Source organism: Balaenoptera physalus (assembly GCF_965194825.1).
Source record: "Balaenoptera physalus genome assembly, chromosome: 5".
NCBI classification, from domain to species: Eukaryota; Metazoa; Chordata; class Mammalia; order Artiodactyla; family Balaenopteridae; genus Balaenoptera; species Balaenoptera physalus.
In genome coordinates this window covers 121,988,564-122,015,402 of record NC_138884.1, presented here as the reverse complement: position 1 = coordinate 122,015,402, position 26,839 = coordinate 121,988,564, and positions in this window count along the sequence as shown.

Here is a 26,839-nt window from a genome sequence, read left to right as displayed (position 1 = left end):
TAGTAGTGATTTCACAATAATAACCTATTTATTATAACCACATTTAGTGTTGAGACATGATAACAATGTCTTTTTCAATTAAAAGTCTCATTACCAACAAACTACTCTTTTAAGGTAGTTTATGGCTAGAATTTTTTTCTTTAAACAAAATTTATTGATATATTTATTTTTCTTAGTTTCAATGTCTGTCCGTAACCATTTGTTATGTCTAGTGATAAAAGTATTTACTTGAAAAAATATGAGGTAAAACAATAATTTTTTAAATGTTTTTTTTTATTCAATATGTTCTCCTTATCCTCTCCCTGTTCTGACTTCTTTAATTTTATTGTCCATTTGGGATTTACTCCCTCAGAGAGAAATGGCAGAGTAGAAAGCAGAAATAACCTCAAAGTCACTATTTTAAATTTCCAAATCCTAATGGCATTAAATTCATCATGTTAGTTGTCTCTGAGGCAATATAAAACAAATCAAAACAAGCAAAGAAAGAAACCAACCAAAAAACACTGCAAGTAGCAGAGTACCTCTAAGGGAAAAGTAGGAGGTTAATGGGGGAAGAAATTTCTTCTGAGATTATATATATATATAATAAATATATGTATGTATTATAAATAGTATACGTAGTCGAGGTGGTGGAGTAGGCAAAATCTGAAATTCTTTAACCAGTTTCTGCTTCTGTATTTTTAGGATTAAGTTACCTGGCAGAACCATTAGATGCATGAGTTTGGACAGTAATTTAGGTAACAAATAATAACAAATTCTAACGGCTGACTCCTAAGCCCATTTGATCAGGTTATAAAGTCTCTAGAACTTTTTTGAGCATCAGATGGGTAAGTGGTGGGAACAGTGGCTCTACTTAACTCAGACGACCACATAATTTATCATCCAAACTGGGACACTTATGAAAGTGAAAAAGGATACTACTACTATACTACTAATAATCACACCAGGAAAACTGATGTAACAGGACTTTTCACACAAACTGAGATGTCTGTTCATACCTACTTTTAACAAAAATGAAAAAAAAAAAGAAGGAAAGTTAAATTTGGCAAGTGAAGTACTCATATTCAGTGATAAGAATGTTTGTTTTAACATGATATTTTGATTTTTTTTTCAACTCGGAAATCAGACCTAGATTAATAGCTTCCTTCAGATATGTGATTTCAAATTATTTCCAGATTTAATTTTCCTTGTGGGAACAAATAAAATGTAACATGATAAACATGTAGTATTAAAATCTGTCCCCAATAATTTAAGACAACATCATTCCAAAAACTGGAGAGAATTTGCTGTAGGGAATTTGGTTTTTGTCTTTCAAAGACAAAATGGATAAAGAAAAACATAATCTCTAACATATTGTGTCAAATGAGTGAAAACTGAAGTGAAGTCAAAGTCCAAGGAACGGTTTTATGGAAAGAATGTGGATGTCATTTTATCCCATGCTTATTGTTTGAACCTTGAATCTAGTGCAAACTTCTTGAAGGTTTTTAATTTCACGATATATAATATAAATTTTCTTAAATCTACAGTGTAGGTCACGGTTTTAATGCATTTTTAAAAAGTGAATTAGTGCAATTCTATGAAGCTTAAATTGGTAGATTTGATAGCTAGAAATAGAGATATATAAGCAGATGCTATATGATAAGTAATACATATAAATGAATAAATATTACCATATATTGTAATCTACTTAACTCATGAACAAAATTTCCTTTTAAATCTTTTGTATGTGTCATTTTTAATGACTGTCTAACGTTTTGTTGTTTCCACGTGCTACAGTTTATTAAATTTGATTTTATCCAAATGTGTCCTGCAAAAACATTAGCCCATAAGGTGTTCTGGAAAAAAAGAGGAGGGGATATATTCTGTGGTTACATACATTTGGAAAAATAACGTAGTATATCCGTTTTTTAAGGATTCACCGGATACAAATTAACTTATCCATGTAGCTGGGGGTGAAGAAATCTTCTAAATTTTGATAATCCAGACTTTCTCAAACTTATTTTGTCAACAACTCTGTCTCATGTAAGCCCTTTTAATGTCCAATAGAATTAATATTTTCATGGGAACACGTGTTAGGTAACTCCGATTTTTAAAACTCCCTGTAGTTGAACATTTAGGCAATTTTCTATTATCTTTAATGAGCTAGTATTCGCATTTCATGGTATTTAAAATGGTAAGGGGCTTCCTTGGTGGCGCAGTGGTTGAGAATCTGCCTGCCAATGCAGTGGACACGGGTTCGAGCCCTGGTCTGGGAAGATCTCACATACCGCGGAGCAACTAGGCCCGTGAGCCACAACTACTGAGCTTGCGCGTCTGGAGCCTGTGCTCCGCAACAAGAGAGGCCACGATAGTGAGAGGCCCGCGCACCGCGAGGAAGAGTGGCCACTGCTTGCCGCAACTACAGAAAGCCCTCGCACAGAAATGAAAGACCCAACACAGCCATAAATAAATAAATAAATAAATAAAAGAAGATATAAAAAAAAGTGAGTCGATATTAAGTTTAAAATGGTAAGGATAGATAGCTAACAATGTTATAGTGTTTAGTAATGATTTACTAAGAATATATTAAGTCTGGAGATGTAACAGTGGGCAAACTGATTTTCCAATTTTCTTCTAACTGTAATAGTCTATAATTTGTCCTATTATTTTTAGCTGCAATGGAAGAGGTAATTTTAAAGGATCGTATATCCATAAGGAATATATACTGAGATATATAAAGATTTTTTTTCTTACTGCTTATTTCACTATTTTAATTGGTCAATGAGGAAAGAATTGAATTTTATAGTTTATATGTAATTATGATTAAATTAATTAATATTAAAATTCCATGTTTTGTCCAGATACTAAGTTGACCTAAAATATATATACATGGAGAAATTTAGACTTAGATCTTGATGTAAGAATATATTTATTTCTACTTCAAAACCAGTTAAGGTATTTTGGAAACCACAAATAGCTCTAAAATGAGTTTACTTTGAAATCTGAGAAATGTCATGGGTCTTATCTGTAAAATAGAAGAAATCCCTGGATGATGAAGGCAAACTATTTTTTTTAAGCCTTAATAATTGAAAAATTACTTTTCAGTGCATTCAGGAAATTTGGTGCTTCAGCTTTAGAATTATGTAAGTATTTCTTTGATCATAAATTATTGTAAGTACTCTTTTAGTCGATTGTATGGGTGAACTGGTTTGCTTTTGTGGTTCCAGACTGATGAAAAATAAGGTAGATATTTGGGTCCTTCTTGCCTACGTTTTATTTTTTAAAATGAAACTAACGAAGGTGAGAGGTAAAACAAAAATTGACCCTATAAATACCATAGAAACCAATATAATTTTTCATGTTTTTGAGGATCTAGTAACATTTCATGAATTTCTAATTTTTCAATGTTATTTAGATTTTCAAATGAGTCCTTTACATTTCCTGTTATGACAGTTTTGGACTTGCATTCTTTAGTTTGGTTTATTTACATTTGTAACCTCTATACTGTACTGTTTAGTTTATGTAGTCTAAAACCTGTCAGGTTTCTCTGATATTGATACCCTAATTGTATCAAAAAGATTTACTTTAAAAAAATTATTTTGTATAACAAAAGTGTTCTCCATATTTAAGCTAATAAATATTATTGTCCTACATTCTGCTTGGTTATGATGTGGATTATTTTATAAGAAAATTCTCATTCCAAGTGACTCATATGTTGTACATTCTTTTCATAGAAATTTCCCTCCTGCATTAATATATAGCTACTTCTAGGTTGAAAGAAATAACTGTTCAAAAGTGCAAAGCTGCAGATCTACAAGGCCAATCTCTATTTCTTTCCAGATCAGATGACTTTTGTATGGAAGTCACATTTTCATTATCTTTTTTCTATTAATCTCAAGTAGAATTCCATTTCAGCCTCATGTTTCTTAAATAGAATGAGCAGGTAGGGTTATATTAGCAATCTGAAGACTTGCACATATACATTATAGATAATATTTCAGAAAGATGAAAAAATTCTGCTCTCATAGAATGCTTCACACGTTTATTAGTGGTCTGATCATGGCACTTTCCCCCTCCCTAACAAATGTTATGTTTGTATAGCTTTCTGTGTCTTCAAGAATCTTGTTTATGGTGTGAGTACTATATGCAAATTATTCAAATGTGTAATATTTAGCATATTATTTATGACATTTTTTGCTGCTCAAAAGTGAGATATTTGAACAAGACACTCCAATATCAAATGCTTTCTTCCCTGCTCCTCTTGGTAAACCTTCATATGTCACAGTAGTTGTTTCCCTCTGGCCAAATGATGTCAGTCAGTCAAATTGCATAGGACTAATTTTCCAGCTCAGATGTTCAGAAGGATATTTTATAAATCATGTTTTAGATATTTTCTCTGCTTGAATAAGAGGTCATAGGGGAAAATCATTTTATGTTGTTGCAAAATGATTTTGTTATGTTATATACTTATAGAATTGGGAGCAATATTCTCATACTCAAATCCTGGCTATATTACTTATTTCTTATAATTACATGTGATCCTAAACAAGTGCTGAACCTTTTTAATGTATGTTTTCTCATCTAAAATAAAGTTAAAATATGGAATTGAGTATTTTGCAGCCTATAGAGGGCAACTGATACCTACTTCATAGTTTTATTTTAATGAGTATTAAAGGATACAATAGTATGAAATACAAATTAGAATGTTACATAGCAAACACTATGAATGTGATAACTATTAATTAACATCATTTCTCTTTTACCAGAAATCTTCAAAACCTATCCAAAGTATGAAGATAAATTCCTCTTTTAGACTTGATTTCTCCTTGGTTAGTAATTATGAAATTATGCTGTAACAGAACACTGAGAGTCCTTGACTTGAATTATACATAAATTGAATACTAGAAGTCTTATTTCAACTTGCAGAACAAAATAAAAGCATTAGAATTTCTCAATGATTTTTGTGCATATTTTACTCTTAAACTTATTCCATTTCTTAATGCTTGATTTTTAGTAATATTTAATAGACGAGTAAATGAGCAAATGAGCGGCAAAAACCAAGAGGAAAACTGCAGAACATCTGAAAACATCTGAACATTCTCAGTTAAAGCTTTCCTCTCTGTTTACATGTAGTTGCTTGAATTTTATATTCCACATTGATAATAACCATACTTTTGCTAGAAAACTATTCCTCGTTCATTCAGTAGAGATATACACATTTTATATGTTCTTCTGCCCAGTACCTGGAACAGAACGATATCTGGAAAATAGTAAGTACTCAGTATATATCTATTGAATGAATGAGTAAATAACTGAACGCTTTTAAGAACTACACTCTCCTGATACTTGCAGACTTGTCTAAGATGCAATGTAGGATGGTAAAATAACCTAGCAGGTGTATTGTCATCACAGATAGGGACAGCCAGCCTTATCTAATAGTCCACTAATGAGAAACTGAGTTTCAAAGCCAGGGGGGAATAGAACAGAGTTTTAAGAACTTAGGCTTTAATTAATTAATTTAAACAATATCAAATCTTTCTTGTCCTTGTTAAATGAAATTAATATTATACATTATAGAATTATTATACATTATTATATATTATAGAATTTTAAGATCAAATGAGTTAAAGTATTAAAAGATATAGATCAGTACTTAGCATACATTAAGCACTCTTTTAATAGCAACCATTATTAATATTATTACTATATAGTCAACACTTTAGACCTACTTGGTTAATACTGTGAAATTATTTAGCTTGCAATGATTTTTCTCAATTAAAATATGACATAAACAACAGTTTAAATTCTGACAGAAAAGTGAAATTATTAGTATATGTAGGCATACCCATTTGTCTTAGTTCATTCAGGCTACTATAACAAAGTACCACAGACTAGGTGGCTTATAAACAACAGAAATTTATTTCTCACAGTTCTGGAGGCTGGAAGTCTGAGATCCAAGGGCCAGCATGGTTGGTTGAGGACCCTCTTCCAGGTTGTAGACTTCCTGTTGTATTTTCATGTGGTGGAATGGCCTTGGGAGTCTCTGTGGAATCTCTTTTATAAGAGCACTAATCACATTCATGAGGGCACCAGTCTCATGATCTAATCACCCTGGAAGCAATCGCCCCCAACTACTAATATCATCACATTTGAAGGTCAGTATTTCACGTATGAATTTTGGGAAGACACAAACATTCAGACCACAGCACCATAGGATGGTGGGCTTGAAAACCCATAACTTCTGTGATGCTCATGATGCTTGTACAAGTGAATTTGCATCTCAAGTTGTGCAGTCATTAAGTCTTTTGGAACTCAGTTGTATCCATAGTGGCACAGCCATTTGGGTACTTTCATTTCTATATTCTCAATCATCTCCCTCTGCTTCTTGGTTCAATGCTTTATTTTATTTCATTTTTGCACACTTTTAAATGCTGAGAAAATTGCAATAGGACATCTAATTTTATCACTAATCCGAACTTTTGGGTTTTTACCTAGGTTTTAAAAGTGAAAGTATGGACAGATGACAATATATAGCTGTTATTCAGCTTGCTATCTCACACAGCATTGCATGTGCACTGTGTGTAGTATTTCCTATTACCTAAAGCACAGATATTACAGGTCCTGCTACTAAGAGTATTCAGTTTGCAGACATGAATGCTGCATTCATGAAAAAATGAAAAGGAACTTTGCAAGTTACGATATTAGCAAACAGGTGTGCCGTTCAAAATGATTCAGATGAGTTTGGAGAGGGTACTAGTGGGTGACGATAGGATACTTTTGGAAGGAAAATTAGACCAAAAAATGGAAAAAAAATAAAGTGCATCTGGTATTTTTTAAAGTCGAATCATATAAAGAATAATCAAATTCTTCCCCTAAATTTCTATGTTAAGGCTCCAATTTCAGGTTGGTACTTCTGTCTTCAGGATAAAGAATAGCTGTTAAACTACACATAAATCATCTCTGTGACTTCTGCCCAGAACAGCATGGGATAATTCAACTCCCTAGTATTCAGTTCCTCCTGTGTCTACACCTGGGTTAGACACTGAGGATAAAAGATGACTAAGGCTGCAAAGGACAATGTTTACAGAATGAGACAACAAGCCACAGGCTGGGAGGAAATATTTGCAAAAGACAAATCTCATAAAATACTGTTTTATCCAAAATGTATAAAGAACCCTTAAAATTCAACAATCTGTAAATAAACAGTCCAATTAGAAAACTGGCGAAAGACCTTCAAAAGACACCTCACCAAAGAAGATATAAATATGGCAAATAAGCACATAAAAAGATACTCCGTATTCTATGTCATGAGGGAAATGAAAATTAAACCCAGAAGTCGCCACTATACACCTATTAGAACAGTCATAATCCAGAACACTGACAACACCAAATGCTGGTGAAGATGTGGAGCAACAGCAAGTCTCATTCACTGTTGGTGGGAATGGAAAACGGTACAGCCACTTTGGGAGACGGTTTAGAAATTTCTAACAAAACTAAACATATCCCTACCACATGATCCAGAAGTTGAATTCAGTATTTGTGCAAAGAGGTTGGAAACTTACATCCACACAAAAACCTGCATGCAGATGTTTATAGCAGCTTCATTCATAACTGCCCAAACTTGGGAACAATCAACATGCCCCTCAGTAGGTTATTGGATAAATGAATTGTGGTGCATCCAGACAATAAAGTATTATTCAGCACTAAAAATAAATGAGCTATCAAGCCATGAAAAGACATGGAGGAAACTTAAATGCACATTTCTAAGTAAAAGAAACCAAGCTGAAAAGGCTGTTTCAGATTGATTCTGAAATAGAATAAATACTGTTTGATTCCAACCGTATGATATTCTGGAAAAAACAAAACTTTGGAGATAATAAAAGTGTCAGTGGTTGCTAAGTGTTGGGGGGAGAGAGAGATACACTGGTTGAGCACGGAAGATTTTTAAGACAGCGAAATTACTGAGTATGATAACTATAATTGTGGATACATTTGTCCAAACCCATAGAACGCACAACACCTAGAGTGAATCCCAATGTAAAGTCAACACTTTGGATGATAATGTGTCAGTGTAGGTTCATCAGCTGTAACAAATGTACCAGTCTGGTGAAGGATACTTATAATGAGTGAGGCTATGCAGGGGCAGGGAGTCTATAGGAAATCCCTGTATCTATTGCTCAATTTTGCCCAATTTTGCCATAAACTTAAAACTGCTCTAAAAATAAAATCAATTAATAAAAATTAGTAAAATCATGATGAGCAATGTATAGTCTTCAACTTTGAGGAGCTTCCCATTAATATAATGGAAAGAGCACTGGTCCTGGAGCCAGCTCTGGGCATTAGCTTCATTTCCACGACTGTCTTGCAGGATCTCATATAAATCATTTAATCGCTCTGAGAATTTTTTAGTATAATCCAATACATCATCATCATTATCATCATCGTCATATCTATCATCATCACCTTAATTCAATCCCTCCGTCATTGACAACTGCAGTTATGCCATTTACATGCCTCCTGCACTCAAATTCATTTTATATCCCACTGCCAGAGCAATTCTAAGCATCACTCTTCTGTTTAAATCCTTTAATAGCATCCCATATCTTCGATATCAATATGATATCCGTAACACATTCTTAGAAGTCCTTTAGGATCTGGCCACTGCACTCTTAGCTTTCCACCACTTTATGATGGTGTTCCAGGCATCCTGAATTCCTTACTTACATATCCTGGACCATGCCATGCCTTTTCACGTGCCTGGATCTGGGCACATGTGCATTCCTTTGCCTGAAATGCCCCCTTGTACTTTTTCTTCAAACCCTCCTTTACCGAAAAACTCCCCAAAGGAGTTTTGAAAGACTTCTTTGATCCCAGCAATCTGAATTACTTGGACTTCTTTTGCCTCTAGGCAGAGGATTTATCACACTGTGTTTTCAAAATGTACTCTGGGCTAATTTAGCTATCCACCTTTTCATCGCCTGCACCCAAACAGCTAATCACGGCTGGAGAAAAATCACACAACCAAGTTTAAAGTTTTCACTTTGAGTTTATAATCAGTAGCCTCACATGGTCGGTCTCTCAATATAGCCTAGAAGTCCAAAAGCTCAATTACATTTCTCTAGAAAGGTCATTTTTCTCTTACAGTGATAACTATTCATTACATTTTTTCTTCTATTCCAACTTCTTTTTTTTTTTTTTAGGTTTGAAAACTTTCTAAGTTTTTTTTTATTGGAATATAGTTGATTTACAATGTTGTGTTAGTTTCAGGTGTACAACAAAGTGATTCAGTTATGCATATGCATATAGCTATTCTTTTTCAGATTCTTTTCCCATATAGGTTATTAAGGAATATTGAGTAGAGTTCCCTGTGCTATACAGTAGGTCCTTGTTGATTATCTATTTTATTTATAGCAGTGTGTATATGTTAATCCCAAACTCCTAATTTATCCCTCCCTCCCACCTTTCCCCTTTGGTAACCATAAGTTTGTTTTCTAAGTCTGTGAGTCTATTTCTGTTTTGTAAATAAGTTCATCTGTATTTTTTTTTTTTAGATTTCACATATAAGTGATATCATATGATATTTGTCTATTCTAGCGTCTTAAACCTGCTGTATTCCTCTCACTAGCCTTGCACTTCATAGAGCCTGTAGAGGTTCTGAGACTCTTGTATTAAAATCTAGTCCTCCACTTAGGCTTGAAATGAAATACACTCTCTGGTCTTGATCTCAAAGATTTTATTCCCTCTTTTCTTTTTAATAGTACATTTTCTTATCTATCTGTCCCACCAATCTGAACCCTTAGTGTGTAGATGCAATTTCTTTTGTCTATGTGTCCCTGGCAAATATTACTTGAGAATTTATTATATAATTGATTTATAGTAGATTCTGAAAATACAATTCTTGATTTCAAGGACTACTGATGGAAGAAAGATGTTTAAACAATAAATAAAAATAAAGTGTAATATGGTCTATGTAAAATGTTGGGTCAGGAAAATCTTGTTCTTTTTTTTTTTTGGAGTTAGGATGGACAAGAAAATATATTATTATTTTTTTTAATGTTTCATTTTATTGGAGTATTAATGCAGTTATTTATAAAACAGGAACAGACTCACAGATTTCAAAAACAAACTTTCGGTTACCAAAGGGGAAATGTGGCAGGGGAGGGATAAATTAGGAGTTTGGGATTATCATACACACACTACTATGTATAAAATAGATAACCAACAGGGACCTACTGTATAGCATAGGGAACTGTACTCAATATTCTGTAATAACCTATACAGGTGAAGAATCCAAAAAATAGTGAATATATGTATATGTATAGCTGAATCACTTTGCTATACACCTAAAACTTACACAACATTGTAAATCAACTGTACTCCAATAAAATAAAATCTTGTTCTTAAATGAACATTTAAGCTGAAATCTTAGAGATGCCTCGGAGTTACCTAGAAGAAGTAAAATTATGTGGTTCCATGAGAGGGAACAATATGTACAAATGTCCAGAGGTCTTAGGATGTATTCATTATTCAAGGAGCTGAAAGAATCAACATAATCTATACTATATGTTTTGGGAGGAATTGATTTAGAGTATTCAGGTGGTGAGATTTCCAAAGACTACTTAGGGAATTTAGATTTTTATCTAAGATCAATGAGAACTCATTTAAGGATTTTAATATCATACTCAGGATTCATTTTTGAAAAATCACTTTTATCACAAGAGCTGAATTGCTTGTATCAGATCAAAAGTGATGTATGTACATCAGATGGCAGTTTATTACAATAATGCAGGCCAAAGATAATGACCCATCAGTATGGAATTGAGATTCTTCCACATTTAGAGGGCAACAGAAGCCATGAAGTAGAGAAGATATTCTAAGGAGAGGATAATGATAAGACATTTAGGACCATTCCATATGGGAAAGTCAAAGAAGAGAAATTTGGAAAGTAAACTGAGAAGGGGCACATAAAGTTAGGAGAGTATCTTATCAGGAGAGTAGATGTTACTGAATCCTAGAGAAGATGTTTCAAGAACAAGAGATTGATAGGGTCATATGGCTTCAAGAGAATTCATAAGACCCCAAAGAAAGTGATTTTACATAGAGAGCTAGTCAAAAGACTAAATTCTCGAACACACCAATATACAGAGTTCAAGAAAATGCGGAGTACCAGCATCTTTCAGGGATGTCAACTTATTGAACACCAACACTATGTTGAGTTGTAGGTGTAGACATTTACAGAAGGAAGATAAGATATTCAACATCATCTGGGTTTTCTGAGAATAAATGGGATACTAGATGTGGAAATTACTTGTTATGATTATTATAGGTCTTTTGCATACTTGGTGTTACAAAGCTGATTGATATTACTTCACTCATGAGGGGAACATTTAATTCCCTAAGAAATAATGTTTAAAAACACAGTGTGTTTTTTTAAAAGCCTTCTTTTATTTTACAATGTACTAAATTACCCTTAAGGTAAATGAATCTTTTTTTTTTCAATTATGGAGAGCCTGTGAATTCTGAAAACAAATGGACCCCTTTGAAACTTATATAATGTTTAAATAATGGCTTTTGGTTTGATATAAAGAACATGAGAATTAGTTTTGGCCTTACTCAAAAAAAATGGAATAAAAATGATCAGATAAGAAAGCTTCAACAACATGGTCATGATGTGAATGTTTATGAGTAAATATACCTAAGAGATCACTATTTAATAATAAATAATTTATACTAAAAGTCCCTCTATCTGTAGGAGGAATAGCTAAATAAATTCAGTGTCTGTGTTGCTAATGATTACTTAATGGGCAGAGCCTTTTCCACCTAACAGTTTCATATACATTTGGTGACTATAGTGCAGGATTAGGGTATCTTTTAGCGTGCTGACTTACTGCTGTGCCTGAATGGTCAGGCTTAGTAGAAAAGGCTACTGACTCATACATCTATGGTTTATGTGTAATTAGAGCAATGCCAACCAGATGCCCTAGAGATTCTTGAGCCAAGCAAGTTATAGGACAGAAAGCTGAGGCAAAAAAAGTTGAAAGACATCAGAGAGGCCCTTGAGGAAGTCACTCCAGTTTCATGAGCACTGACATTTCAGAGTGAACATTTCTAAAATGTATATTTCCTAGGCCACTTGGAGCCAGTACAAAGACGTGGTAGGTTTCAAAACCTCATTCAAAGGGGAGAAAAGACATTTTGCCAATTACATCAAATTTTTACTAGTTTTGCACAGCTTTAATTTAGGCCAGCCGAATGTAACACCACGCTAATCCCATACACCCACTATATTAAAGTCGCTGAATAAAATAATTGCTTCTAAAATACATTAATATAAAATACCAATTTAGCAAACAGCTGAATACCATATTTCTTTTTTCTTCTAGAGTAAGGGTTGCTTTACCGCAAACATCTTGGAAGAACATGGGTTCTCCCATCTGCTACAAATTAATGTGAATAGATCCTAGTAGTCATATTGCCTTTTGTCTATTCTGGGTGCATAAAACATACAATCCGAAGTGAAGGTAAATAAGATGCGCTGCCATTCTCTGTATGCTAAGAAGCTCGCTCTGTTAAATAGACTGCAGTGCACCCTGGGAAATGTTGGATCTGTGCCTGCGGTTCTATTTGTTCAAGTAGCTCATCTTGAAAGCCTGCCCAACCTCAGCTGTAGACTTGGAAGATACAAAGCAAGCAATTTGGATTTTCCAAATCATCAGTCCCTGCAAAGGCAGGAAGGAGTCCAGTAATGACAAACACTCCTCTAATTCTTAAGTAACCAAACCCCATGAGGCCGGGATCATCAGAAGAAACTCAGCTTCTTCTGCAAGCTCACTTGAGTGTGTGTGTGTGTGTGTGTGTGTGTGTTGTCGCCATCTCCATAAGGGTGACTGAAGAATGTTTGCTGTCATATCGGCAACATCTGTGCAGATTACTGCCTCTCCAACACAGACTTCCAGATTTTGTGTCACAGCTGCGGTGAAGCTGGCAATTGGCATGGCAAGAGACTCCCCCCACCTCGCGAGCACTGGGTAAAGCTTCCAGTACTGGTGCTTAGAATTCAAAGCCTTTCACAAAAGTAAATCTTCACAGGCAATGCCACGATGTATCCAAACAGGTTTAACAACAACCGAAAATCTGGTCCATCCTACATGGATGCATGGAGACATCTGAAATAAAAGCAACCACACACACACACACACACACAAAATCGTTTTGGAGACCAGTGTAAACTGAAATAATAGGACAAGAGATATTTATTTGGTGGGATTTATATCTATATTTGGAAACTGTAACAGAGATTTGTTAGGTACAATTATTCTATGTCAAAATATGTTAATCTTAGGAAAATTTCCACCACCATTTAGTGGGATAACTCAGGATGTTCTTTATTTCTAAGATTTCATAGATGTGACTGGAGTCTGGATTAGTAAGAAAAAAATAGATTTGCCCTACTGTGTGTTAAAACATATATCAAAGATAAGTTAAATTATTTTAAAATAGATGTTTGAATAAGGATATTAATAATTTTTAGGTGTGTTTTGAGAAAATATTTTTAAAAGTCAGCAAATTTTTATTCTGTGTGTGGCTTGCATTCAAATCATTATTCAACATGAACCCAGAGAATATGAAAAAAACAAACAAACAAGTTTTCTCTATTCTATTATTTTTACTCTTCCCTCACTTAAGAACTGTGTTTGGATTTGCATAAAATGAATAAGAAAAGTGATGGATACACTGAAGAAAAATTTTTACAACTGAACTATTAATCAATTCCAAATATGTACACTGACTGTCAGTGCAAGGTATTTTGTTACACAGCAGGTGAGTTTTTAAGAGAAATCAAACATACATCTGGCCCTCAAGCAGTTTAAAGTCTAGATGTAGTAGAAAATAAGCACATAAATTATTATACAGGAAAGGTTCAGAATTTTGAGGATGACCGATTTATTTTTTTGAAAGATGATAGACTTTACAGTCATAATTAGCGTGTCCAACTCACATTCTGTGACTATCAGCTATGTACTTGTAGGAAAGCTGGTAGGCATTTATCATCAAGAGAATAGCCTTTTCTCTGGTTTTGTGTAAATGCTCTTCTTGTGATTTACAATATACAGCCTTGCAATCTTAGGAAACTTGTGTCTCTAGTCACTGGGGTGGGTGCATGACCTAGTTGGGACAAAAAAGAATAATTTCCTGATATTTTTTTCTCAATTGAATGGATAGGATTCCTTTTTTATAGGCAAGACACCGTAAGGATAAGAATCATAGCCACTTAAAAGTCTCAGTTGCAAACATATAGGGATAGCTAGCATGAACAAAATAAGCCAGTATTTAGAAAGAAGAAATGAGAGAGAATTCTGACAGTATGCAGGTCCCTGGCTACAGTTATTTCTAAGCTAGTTTTCTTCAGCCTTTCACAAATTTTAACAATGTGACCAATTGTCACTTTTTTCCCCATTAAGTTTGTTTTAGTTATGTTTCTGTCACATCTACTCAAAGGATTTTGACTAATACAGGCAAGTTACTTATATATCCTGATTATAATAGGTTATGTTTCATTTTTAATTATTACTTGAATAAAACACACACACATTTTTTAACTTGAAAAAAAAAAAACCCACTGGCAGAGAGAAAAACAGAACACATGATTCCCAAATAGCTGCTGTGAAACAATCAAATTCAATAGAATAAACAGAAATCGTGTATCAAAACATAGAGGATAATGAGGAAACACAGAGCAAGAAGAAAAGTCAGAAATTATATAATAAGATGATATTGGTAAGGCCAAACATAAGCATTTTAACTAAATGTTAGTCAGCAAAAATCTAACAGAAAAAAAGCTTAATTTGGGCAAAAATACCAAAATCCCACTACCATATTCTATTCATATTAAAGTCACCTAATATATAAATATAAGATGATTAAAATACATGCATTTACCTCCCTAATGACATATATTTTTATTGAATGGACTAAGAAATATAAAATTTCTTTTCAAAGAAAATTTTTATATTGGTTATGAAAAGTGGAAAAAATACCATTAATATGTCAGAAACTTCAATTTCTGCAAGAAAAGATGAGACTCAGGACAAGATCAATTAAACCTCATCTGAGAAGCAAGCACACGTTTTCATGGTGTGAACCTACTAAGACTTTCAGAGTAGTAAGCAGCACTTTTGTGCTGGGGTAGTTGAAGGACATTCAAAAATGCTCAAGGTTTCACAGAATATAGTAATACTACTCACATAACCCTCTTGAAAAAGTAGGCCAGAAAAAAAATTAAATCATAATTAAGAAAGCAAGGAAGAAGAGTGCAGTGGAGTCCCAATGGAGTAGTACCTCAACCACTTGTTACCAAGTCCATGCTCCTACTGCTGGCTGCATGACAGGCCAATAAATCAAGAGACCAGGTGTCGGGGCAAGGAATAGAGACTTTATTTTGAAAGTCTGTGGACTGAGAAGATGGCAGACTAGTGTATATGTCCCAAATAACCATCTTACCCAAGTGAGAATTCAGCCTTCTTTTATACTAAAAGGGGAAGGGGGTGTGGCAGGGCATTGCAAACTTCTTTGTGCCCATAAGACCCCAGAGGGGATGTGATAATCCTTTGTTCTTGCAGCTGTCTATGTAGTTCTGTTCAAGATATTCCTGTGAACCACCAACAAGACAAATGATATTATGTGTTCTGAAACTTTTTATCTCTATATGAATGAAAAGTGCTATACCTTTAAAGGTCAAGCCTGGGAGGCAGAAGTTGAGAAAGGGCTATTATGTTTATTTCAGGCCATAGCAATATTCCTTTACAGAGGTGCAGAGCCAGCATGACTAAGCACAAGCAACAGAGCACAAAGGTTAGAGCTAAAGAAAGAGATCCAGTATGGAGTCAGAGTTGCTCTTCTCTGTTACAAGCGCACAGCAATTCCCCTTTCTCTGCCAGGGCCCTGAGACATAGACAGGGTATTCTGAGACTCTTCTCTGTGTTTTGTAATTCTAACCCCTTTGGTCATGTGATAGTCACCTGATTCAAATTTGACAAAATGTAGCATTTGAACTGGAACTATCAAAAGAAAGACTGGTGCCCTCTCTAGTAGCCAAAGTCCCTAAATAGGCTCAGATTTGTTGATGCTATTGGTTTATCCTCTTTGGAGAAAGCCAGTCTTCGGTATTAAAGAATATAGATAATCCAGAAAAAGGATAGAAAAAAGTGAGAGAGTCACACTTTCCTCCAAGTTGCTATAGATATTCCCTTGCCTTATGCTGACTAAGGCATAAGCAGCTGGCCCTGACAGTTACAATAGTTTCTTCTTTGTGCAATAGTTTCTTTTTTGTACAATAGTTTCTTCTTCTTTTTCTTCTTTCCAATTTTATAATTGAAGGTATCATCATCATCCATCTGGTAATAGGTGCACAAGAAATAGTATAACAAAGTCATCCTATATTGTGTAACAAAGATTTCTGTTCTTTCAGCCTAAGATTTCATACCAAAAATGTTTGAAATTCAAGATTTTCCTTTTTCTTTTTGCCCCTTGGCCAGCTAAAGGTGACAGGCCCAGGAAATCTCTTGTATCATAATCATTTCAGCATCAGCTTTCTGGAAAAAGGAAAAGTGAGAAAAGCAAAAAGGAGAAGATAGAAGAGAAAAAAAGGAGAGAAGGAGAAAGAAGCAGAAAATATATAAGAAAAAAACTCAGAATGACTTAAATAGAATCTTTTACTATTGGTAGGTATAAGCCATGACAGACAATATATGCAGGTAGTTTTGAGCATTTACTCAGAACTGCTTTTTAAACATTCTTTGTGAACACTAGCATCATTAACTTTTGTTACAGGAAACCTTGAGATGAACTCAAATGGTTTAATGGTCTGTGTATAAATGAAATACCTATCATACTGGTAATATATTTTTCTTTCAAAAGCTGGCTAATGGTGCCAGAAAATTCAAATAAATTTATACTAGAGTCACTGCGACTTTCAAAATTTTATCCAAAAAAGTTCATGTGAATAATTTTTGTAGGACTGTATTTTGTACCATGGTTATTTTTTTGGATTTTGCAAGATTCCTCTCATAAAAGACACCTGCTCATTTGAATAATTGCACATATTGGTTTTAATTCCATTATTTCCCTCAACCCACATCCAATAACTTTCTAGTAATTTTTAACCATTTTTTAAACCAATTTTGACAGGTAGAGTATTTACGTATACACACAAGCACACACACATACACCCTGAATTAGTGATTTATATAATAACTATAGAAATCTTCAAGGCAAATATCCAAGTATTTTGTAAATCAAAACATTTCATTCTCAATTTCATTTATATCACTACAGATAATCACAGCCACTTTTTTGTTGTGTAGAACCCAATAAGATCTCTTTGTCTACCTGAGTTCTGCTCTTGGCTCCTTGGGTGACACTATGTAAAATCTTAACTCTTTTTTCAGACGCATTTTTATATGCATCTTGCAACCTTTTAGATTTGAGGTCAATTTAAATAGGCCTACACAGGGACGTATTACTCTTTTGCGCAAATACTTTATACACACAAAATAAGGATAAAAAGAAACACGGAAGTGGAAACAATTCACAAGTTGTAGATAAATGGGAATGGGAGGAACAGAACCAATTATCTGTGGTGGTTTCCATGAGAAAGACATGGAGAACAATTATTCCCAAGGTGATTAATCTGATTTGCCAAATCCTAGCTATAAAATCATAAAATGCAATTATAGCTAAATGAGGAGTTAAAAGTTTATAAAATGATTATATAGTATGAGAGTGAGAGCTAAAGTAGCTGGGTTCAGATCCTGTTTCTACTCTATGACTAATTACAGTTGTGTGACCTTCAGGATGGTGCCTCACATCTCTGTGTCTCTCTTATTCTCATCTGTGAAATGAGGATAAAAACTGTACCTTCTTCATAGGGTTGTTTTGAAGATAAAAGCAAATAACACACATAAAGTGCTTACAATAGCAGGTGGAAAGTACTCCAAAAAGCTAAGACTGCATTTATCATTTAGATATTTACAATGATAACCACATATTGTATTGTTAAAAGGTATTTGGCTCAGTAATAATTATGTTATACTTAGCCAATGAAACTCATACTGCTTTAATTAATAAGTGTACTTAATGGTTAATAAGTTTACACAAGATTCAAACATAATGATACAGAAATAAACATAATTTAACCAAAGCACAAATGAAAAAGGTCTCAATCATCAGGCAGGCTATTATAAATATTTAGCATCTAACCAACCAAAGCACATGCCAAGCACTTCATCAGAGGGTGGCAAATGGCTGGTAGGCTCCTGCCCATAATTAATGAAAGACACTGAACTGTAAATGAAGAGATCTGTGATGAAAAACAAGAATGAACAGAAGAATAATCAAAGTGAAGTGTGTGTATGTGTATGTATATACACACATGTACATACACATATGATTAATTTTAAGTGCTATGCAAGTTCCTTGGTACCCTGACCAAAGTGCCTGAAGTGCACCAGAAATCAAATAAACAGCTCAGCTCTCCCAGTCACCTTCAGCTCCTTCAACACTCCAGGCTCCTTCCCCCTTCATGGCCTTCACACATGCTGTTTTTTTACCCAAAGTAATTTCTACTCATCTCTCAGAGCTCACTTCAAATGCCACTTCCTACAGGAAGTCATCTCTGATCTCTAATCCCCAAACGCCAAAACTCCCCCAGAAATTCCTCTGCTGAGATCAGCATGGTATAAAACATCCTCTCATAAGGATACTTTTGACACCATGGACACTGTCCTTCTTGTAAGAGTGCACCACTCCTGGTGGTAGGGACCTTTGGAATATGCTGGAGCAAGCGCGATGATTGAATTTCACATGTCCGCGTGTTAGCGAAGCTACAGAGTCCTCTGAAGAGGGAAACATGCTGAGTCCGTAACGCCATGAGTTCAAACTTCACATCTGATTTTAAACTTTATAGTATAATACGCCATATCATCTCTCCTGCCACCTGTTTTCGCAAATAAAGCTTAACTGACGTGCTCATCTGTTTATGCGTTATCTATGGCTGCTTTCATGTGAGTTGAGTAGTTATGATGGAGTCCACCACGTGGTCCTTGAAGCCTAGAATGTTTACCATCTAGGCCTTTACAGAAAACCTCACAAACCCCTTCCTTAAGCCATCATAGAAACTCTCTGGTTCTTTGACTTAAACTGAGAATGTAAAGCCTTGAGTTTATCGTGCTCTTTCTGAGAACTCTCCAGTGCAGACAAAAGCAACCATGTCACTTGAGTGTTTCAGGAATTCATTTTTACCATCGTAGCAACCACCCTATTTACCAAAGCCCTGCTATCAATTGGCACTTACTTCATCTCTGAAAGTCACAGATAATAATTAAAAAAATTTTTTGCCACAGTATGCCATAGGATGTCATTATCACATTTTCCATTCGTAATGGAATGCATTCAAATCCAATTAGACAAAAGGTCCCAAATTTCAATCATCAAGATTTAGTTTCCTGGGATAGCTCTTAGACCCAAGTACTATATCAGTCAGGGTCTCATTAAGGCAAAAAAATAAAAAATAAAAAATGACTCTAGGTATTTTTGACTAGATACATACACTAAGCCAATTTCACATTTTTGGTTCTGTTGTTTTCAGCATCTAACTCTTATTACCAAATTCTGCATCAATTAGGATTTTGTTTGGCTGCTTGTTATATGCACCTCTACTAAACAGTGGCTTAAACTCATTACAGGGTTATTTTTCTCACAAAATAAAGAACCCAGAGGTAGGCAGCCCAGGGCTCATATAGTAGTTCCCTGATACCATCAGGAATCCAGGCTGCTTCTAGCTGTTTGTCATTCTTCGATCTGCCATACTGAGATTTTTAACCTTATGGCTAGTACATGGACATGAGCTTCATGAATCATGTCTACCTTCTACTAGGAAAAAGAGGGAGACTAAAGAACAAAAAGTGCTTTTTTTTTTTTTTTAATGTGCTCGCTAAGTCTAACCTTCCATGCTATAAAGTTTCCACAAATGTTTCACTCAGCAACTTGTACTCATGTCTCTTTGGCTAGGACTGTGTATAATGGCTGCCTATTAGTACAAGGAAGACGGGACAATTGCTGCCCTAGACAAAATCAAAGTTCTTCTAGCAAGAAGGAAGGAAAATGTCTCATGTTCTAACTGTACTGTTTCCTCTCTTATTCACCCCAATTCATTCTCCACTAAGCAGTAAGAGTATGCTTTCTAAAAGAAAATCTTTTCATATCAGTCCTCTTATAAAACTCTTCAATACAATCCTATTGATCTTAGTATTAAAAAATTTCAAAATCCTTACCGTAGCTGTCAGACGTTATGTACACTGTCCCCTGCTTCATTCCCAAGACTCATTTCATGTCCTATTTCTTACCCTCCATGTTTCAGTCACATGGGCCTCCTGTAATTCATTTAGGTGAGGTTGGCCTGGTATAGTCTTGCCCTCACTCTTCACCTGAATAACTTCTCATTTTTGAGATATTTATTTTAATATCATTTACTTAGAGAAGGTCTGCAACTTCCCAGATTAAACCAACCCCCCATTTCAATCTCTTATGATACCCTTTATTTCTAATTTATAGCACTTGCAAAAATGTGTTATCATATGCTTCTTATTTTATGCCTGAAAAAACCTTAAGGGCATCTTGTTTCTATCTCCTAAGAATCTAACAGATGAAGAAGGGAGTCATTTGTACAGCTAGTCTTTTCTATAAGTTTTAAATACACATACAACATAGCTTTGAGCTTGCCTTAGAAAGCTAGAACACTGTGAGATCTTTATTTCCTCTAAATCAGTACAGAAGCAGGAGATCAGACACCTTTGCTGTAGTCCCTTCCAAGTTGTCCCTGATTCTGTCATCTGTGAGCCAGCCATTTTTCTTCTCCAGAGGGTCTGCTTTCCATTATAAAAGCTCTGTCAGTGCTGGGAAGTGGTGTTCAAACAGGGTATACCCTCTGGTCTTCTTCTTACCCAGTTCTGTCCCTGTATAATTTGCAAGGTTGGTGTGAATCACAGTTGCGCTGTGTTTTTGTTGCCCTGAATCCTTTCTCAACTTTGTAGCCCTTTATAAAGATAAATTTGAAACATTTACGAATCTTCTCTAGAGATTTCTTCTCTGACCATGTTATAACTCTACTGTTTGAAGGTCTAATTCAACTGACTGCTGCTGTGAGGTTAAGTGAAATTTTCACCAAAGGTTTTCTGGTATATAAATCCTCTCTGCTACATAGATGAGAAGCAGTACATACTGAGTGAAATGATCTATGATTTCATGATTTTCTTCTAATGGAGTACTGACCAGAGGAGTAGAGATTGGGTTGAATCATGTAAAGACAGTGGAGATCTTTGGTTGACTCTATAATTTCTGAGCTATCTTACCCTATTTTGTGTCCCTAGTGAGGAAGAAAAGGAACAAAAGAAATCCTAACAATAAGAATATATGTACTGATGTATTTTCTATTTTAAAAATGATAAAAATAAAACTAATTTTATAGAATTTGTGTAAATTAATCAGAAACTATTAAATAGTTGGGCCCACGTTAATGAAAAACTCATGGCTTTGTATCCTACATATAAAAGTCATGCTTAAGGAATCTTGGAATTATAAATTAGACTTCTATAACTATTAGCATTAACCTCTTCTGCACTGGTGAAACCACAATATTTGTATGTTTTTACTACAGTACCTATAACATATTACCTAGTGTAATATGTACATTTTTGTTGTTGTTGTTGTGTCTGTTTTCCCAAATAGATTACAAAGTCTTTGGGTAGAGGGACATAATGGTCACTAAAATTTTTGTTGAATTTTTAAAAGGTATTTTAGAGCAACTTATATTTAAGTAATGTAACATTGTATATGTTTTTCTTAGACACACTATTAAAAATACTTCATAAATTATAAGTGACACTGACTACACATTCGCTTAATACTTTATTTGTATAAAAATATAGAGCAATGATTCTTTCAATCCTGTAAGTCTATCAGGTACTAAATGTTCTGTTAAAATACTACAGTATAAAATGTCTTAGTAAGTTTTCAAATATAAGGGCAAATATCGGATGGGGAATTCGATTGACAAATGGGAAGCTATGCACTGGTATAGTAATTGATATGTTGCAAACTTCTTAGGTTTTCTTTCTCCTTAGGAAGTTTTTGAAAGTATTTCTAGTGTAATTAAAGAAGCTTCCCCAAAGTCCTCATTTTTACTCCAGAAATATTGACTTTAACGTTTCTTTCTCCCACAAACTTGTACTTGCTTGTTACCACGGACAGAAGTTTGTGAGGGTAAAACTTTTCTTTTTCCTCTCTAAGAACAGTTTGGTTCCATAGTAAGTACATATCTTAATGGGGTGATATACATTTTAAAATTGAAAATGTTAATATTAAAACATAGGTGGTAAGATTGATATTAAACATGGTGGCACAATTTTTAATTTAAAAAAAGTCACTAATTCATATTCCCCCCAAAATATTTTTAGCTATCATAAATCAAAGACATTAATGGAAATCTGTTTACACTACTATGTGAAAGTATTTACATGTATTCAATTTACTATCACATATTTTCTTCCCATTCTCACTGTTGAGAGAAAAAATAAAATATTTCCACTGGTTTCCTGATTTTTCCATTTTCCTAACCAACTCTTTTTCTCACATATCCATAATTAAAACTAACCTGATGGGCTTCCTTGGTGGCGCAGTGGTTGAGAGTCTGCTTGCCAATGCAGGGGACACGGGTTCGAGCCCTGGTCTGGGAAGATCCCACATGCCGCGGAGCGACTAGGCCCGTGAGCCACAACTACTGAGCCTGCGCGTCTGGAGCCTGTGCTCCGCAACAAGAGAGGCCGCGATAATAAGAGGCCTGCGCACCGCGATGAAGAGTGGCCCCCACTTGCCACAACTAGAGAAAGCCCTCACACAGAAACGAAGACCCAACACAGCCATAAATAAATAAATAAGTAAATAAAATAAAAAAAAACCTAACCTGATTTTCACACATGATAAATGTGAGCAACAGATTGCAAAGGTTCATAATCATTAAAATATGGATATTAAAACATATGTATGCCCCTTGAACTCGAGAGTAAAATCACATCTAGTCATAATTCATCTATACCAGTTCTTCATTATGCAACCTGTATCACCATAGTGCTCTACAGAGATCATTGCTAACACTGGCATAATTTCCTTGACATACTAGAGAAACTTCATATTATACATTCATCCACACTAGATTAACATATAAAAATGGAAGCAGGCAGACAGCTAAAACCCAAAGTAGACATTGTTAGAAGAGCATATTTACCAATCTGATAAACCAGCTCAGTCACTGTGGATGCACTGATATGCCTTATTATGAAATGGTTGTTAAATGGTTAAAAATAACATTTATGAGGAAACTTAAAATAACACATTTTATCAGTTTCTTAAAATATTTTAGCAGCCTTCTCTTCTTTTCAGACCCATGCTCGTACTAAATGAAATAAGAAAATAAATGAAATCAGTATGCTGGTGTATTTGAGAAAAATCACTAGCCATCGAGACGTTGGTCCCTAGAGAAATGGGTGAAGAATGTTTCTGAGAATGACGTGCCTAGTGTCTTGGTCTGCCATTAAAAACAGCAGAGACAAGAAGGTGAAATGTCTGTCTGAATTTGCTATTTGAATTTTCTTACCTGTGTACATTACCAATTCAATAATTTAATTCTTTATATTCTGTAACAATTTTTAAATAGGGCCCATTGCATTGTGTCCAATATGTATGTGCATGCTAGATACTTATAACTTATAAGGCATTTATAATTATAAGGACACAGTCTGTGTGTGTCCCATTATGGGGAATGGGGGAGTTGCAGATGACTGGAAGATGAGAGTGGGCTCAGAAATCTACACTCTGGGGTGGAATTATTTGCCCGCTAGCATCATTAGGCTATGGAGAGCTGGGGGGAAATCGCTTCTCATGACTTCATTCCTTACTTTTCAAGAAAATTGCTTTTATCTTCAACTTAACTTTAAAAAGCATAGTTTACATCATTTAAAAAATAAAAGTCAACCAGAACCCAAGAACACTTTGGACCCAAATGCAGTAGCAGTATTACGTAAAACTGAGAGTTTGGGGGGACATTCTAGGTGTTCATGTAATTAATACAATTGAGATTTAAACTGGATCTGCCAGTAATTAATTGCGCGATACTCGACAGGTCATGTGCCCTCCCTACCATCCATGTTGCTTCCTTGGAAGTGAGAGGTCAGAATTCTCCGTCAGCTCCTCATATGGCTTGTGAGATTCTGGACGGCAGGGGCTCTGTCCGCTCACACTGAATAGAGAAGGCTTTCAGTAAAGGTTGACATAAGTTCTTGATTCTAAAGTATTCACCACAGGCTTTCGATATAAATAATTACATGGAGCCATTGAGAGAGTTCAGTGTTCTTTGTGATGTGTCCATTTTGAAATTATTTAATCTCAATGCTGTTTTATATGCCATTTAATCTCCTAGGTAGGTCAGAGATCTATTTAGACTTAAGCTCTCACTAACTGCAAGATTCTATAATAGGTTTTGTTTATAAGGACAAGGTCTACCTGGACAGTAATAGAGTGTTAGTTTTCTCACAGGGACCTTTTCCTTGTTTTGAGAGCAATGGGAAAGGAATATTTGTTCAGTTCCAACAGACCTAACACACAATCTATTTCTGGCTTTGTGGCCAGGGCCTATGCCCACTTCTTCTGTAAATGTCATAAGAATTTGAGTACCTAAAGTTTTGTTTGTTTTGTTTTCCCTTTATAATAGACTAAAGTAAGAAATTTCCTTATGATTAATATGTTCACATTGATTTTATTAATCTTTAATTTCTAACCCAAGTATTACAAAACCCTTTCCAGCACCATAGCTTTCGTTGCAACAGTTCTTGACTCATCCTGTACAATACAATTGCATAATTACACAACTGCCTCAAGGCGACATACTAACTTTCTTTAGTTTGTATAATGATTATTCTAATAGCTATTTATATCCTTAAAGACTCAGGAAAAATAGATTCTTATGAAAGCAGGATGTAATAAATTCTCACTGAATGTAATTGTTTTTATCATCATCTTAAGAGCTACCATTTTTAGCACATTATATCTGAGACTCTATGCTGGGTGTTTTATACTCATCCTCTTATTTAATTCTCATTAAATAAATACCCCATACAAGGTATTATAATCCCCCAAAACAAAAATATTCGAATACTTTAAAGAGACAGATCGACATATTCTCATATGTAGCTTAGATATGACAAGTCCACTGTCTCAACTTATTTCTAGAATGAAGGAACCATAAATAAATAAAACATTAAAAATGTGCTTAATTATTAAGTGATTAGGTCATACTGTTGACTTGTGTTTAAAGCATTTTTAATAACTTAATAAATGAATCATTACATACTTCAGATAGGACCCTTATCATAATTCCATTTCTTTTGGTCAAGATCACCCCCAATGCCTACAGTAAAGGTAATGAGTCTTCCCATTTTAGTCATCACTTCCCCCAAAGAAAAATTCTTGGAGACAGGTGACTTTTTACACTTTAAAGCCTTGAAATAAATACAAAGAATCTGATAGTATGCCTTTTCCTGAGCTACTGAACTACTAGCCCTGTCTTGTCTGCTGTGTAAAACAATTTTCTGAATAAACGTGTACTGTGTATGTGTCCACACAAATTCTCTACTGCATTAGTGCATTTTAAAGTAATAACTCTACCACTGACTATTGAAAGGAAAAGCTTCCGCATTTTGACCTCACTCCCACAAGTTTGGATGTGAAGGTGCCTGAAATGATAAATCCAGGACTTAAGAGGGAGGTACAGGTGACAGGCCTTTAAATTCAAGTACTAGGAATACCAAGGCATGGGAAAAGAGCTATTGCTTTTTTGATTATGTTGGCAGTGATTCTGCTGGGCTTTGCGGGAGGTGCCTTTCCTACCTCACTGTCTGCTCTGCACATAGGTGATAACTTCTGCATCTCTAAAACTCAAGGACAAATGGATTTGGTCTAACAGTGTTTTCTTTCTCTGGTGGAGAATTATACACTTGTATCTGGGGGGACTTTTAACCTTTGTATGAGGTTTCATCTAGGTAACATTATATTCAGCATAACGAGTAACAAGAATTCGTGAGAAATGACTAACTCAAATGACTAGATTTAGGTATTTGCTTCTTAAATAATATGTTTATTCCTTAGGAAATGTTTGTATTATCACTATTTCTATCCTGAAATGAAGCAGGTAAACATAGTAGTCATAGTAATTGCATATGCTAGGCAAGGTCCATCTACCAAAACACATACACATTTTTAAGAGTACAAATAAAGTATGTTTAAGGCTCATATAATAACCGAATCTGTATGTCCAGCCCAGTCCTCTCTCCTGTGCACCACACTTGTAATTAAACTTGCCATCTCCTCCTGAATATCTCCAAATTCCCTTAAGTTTAATTTGACTTAAAAAAAAACCTCAACTACTCTCTCTACCAACATTGCCTTCAGGTTATCTAGAAGTAAAAGTTTATAGTTTTCTAAAGAACCAACCAAGATCCCCCTTTTTATCCTGGACTTATGAGGCAGCCACTTTTCTGGGGATTGAGGATAATAGAATACAGATGGTCTGGTTTCACTTGGTTTGGTTTGGTTGTTATTGCTCCTGTGGTTGCTTCTTGGAAAGGTCCTGAAGCTCTAAAGGATCTTTAAACTTCCTGTGCCTAGGAGTTTAGTCACTAAAGAATGGTCAAGCCATTTTGTGTTAGAGCCAGGGAGTTGTTAATAAAGTACTATAAAATAAATGCTTAGAGCA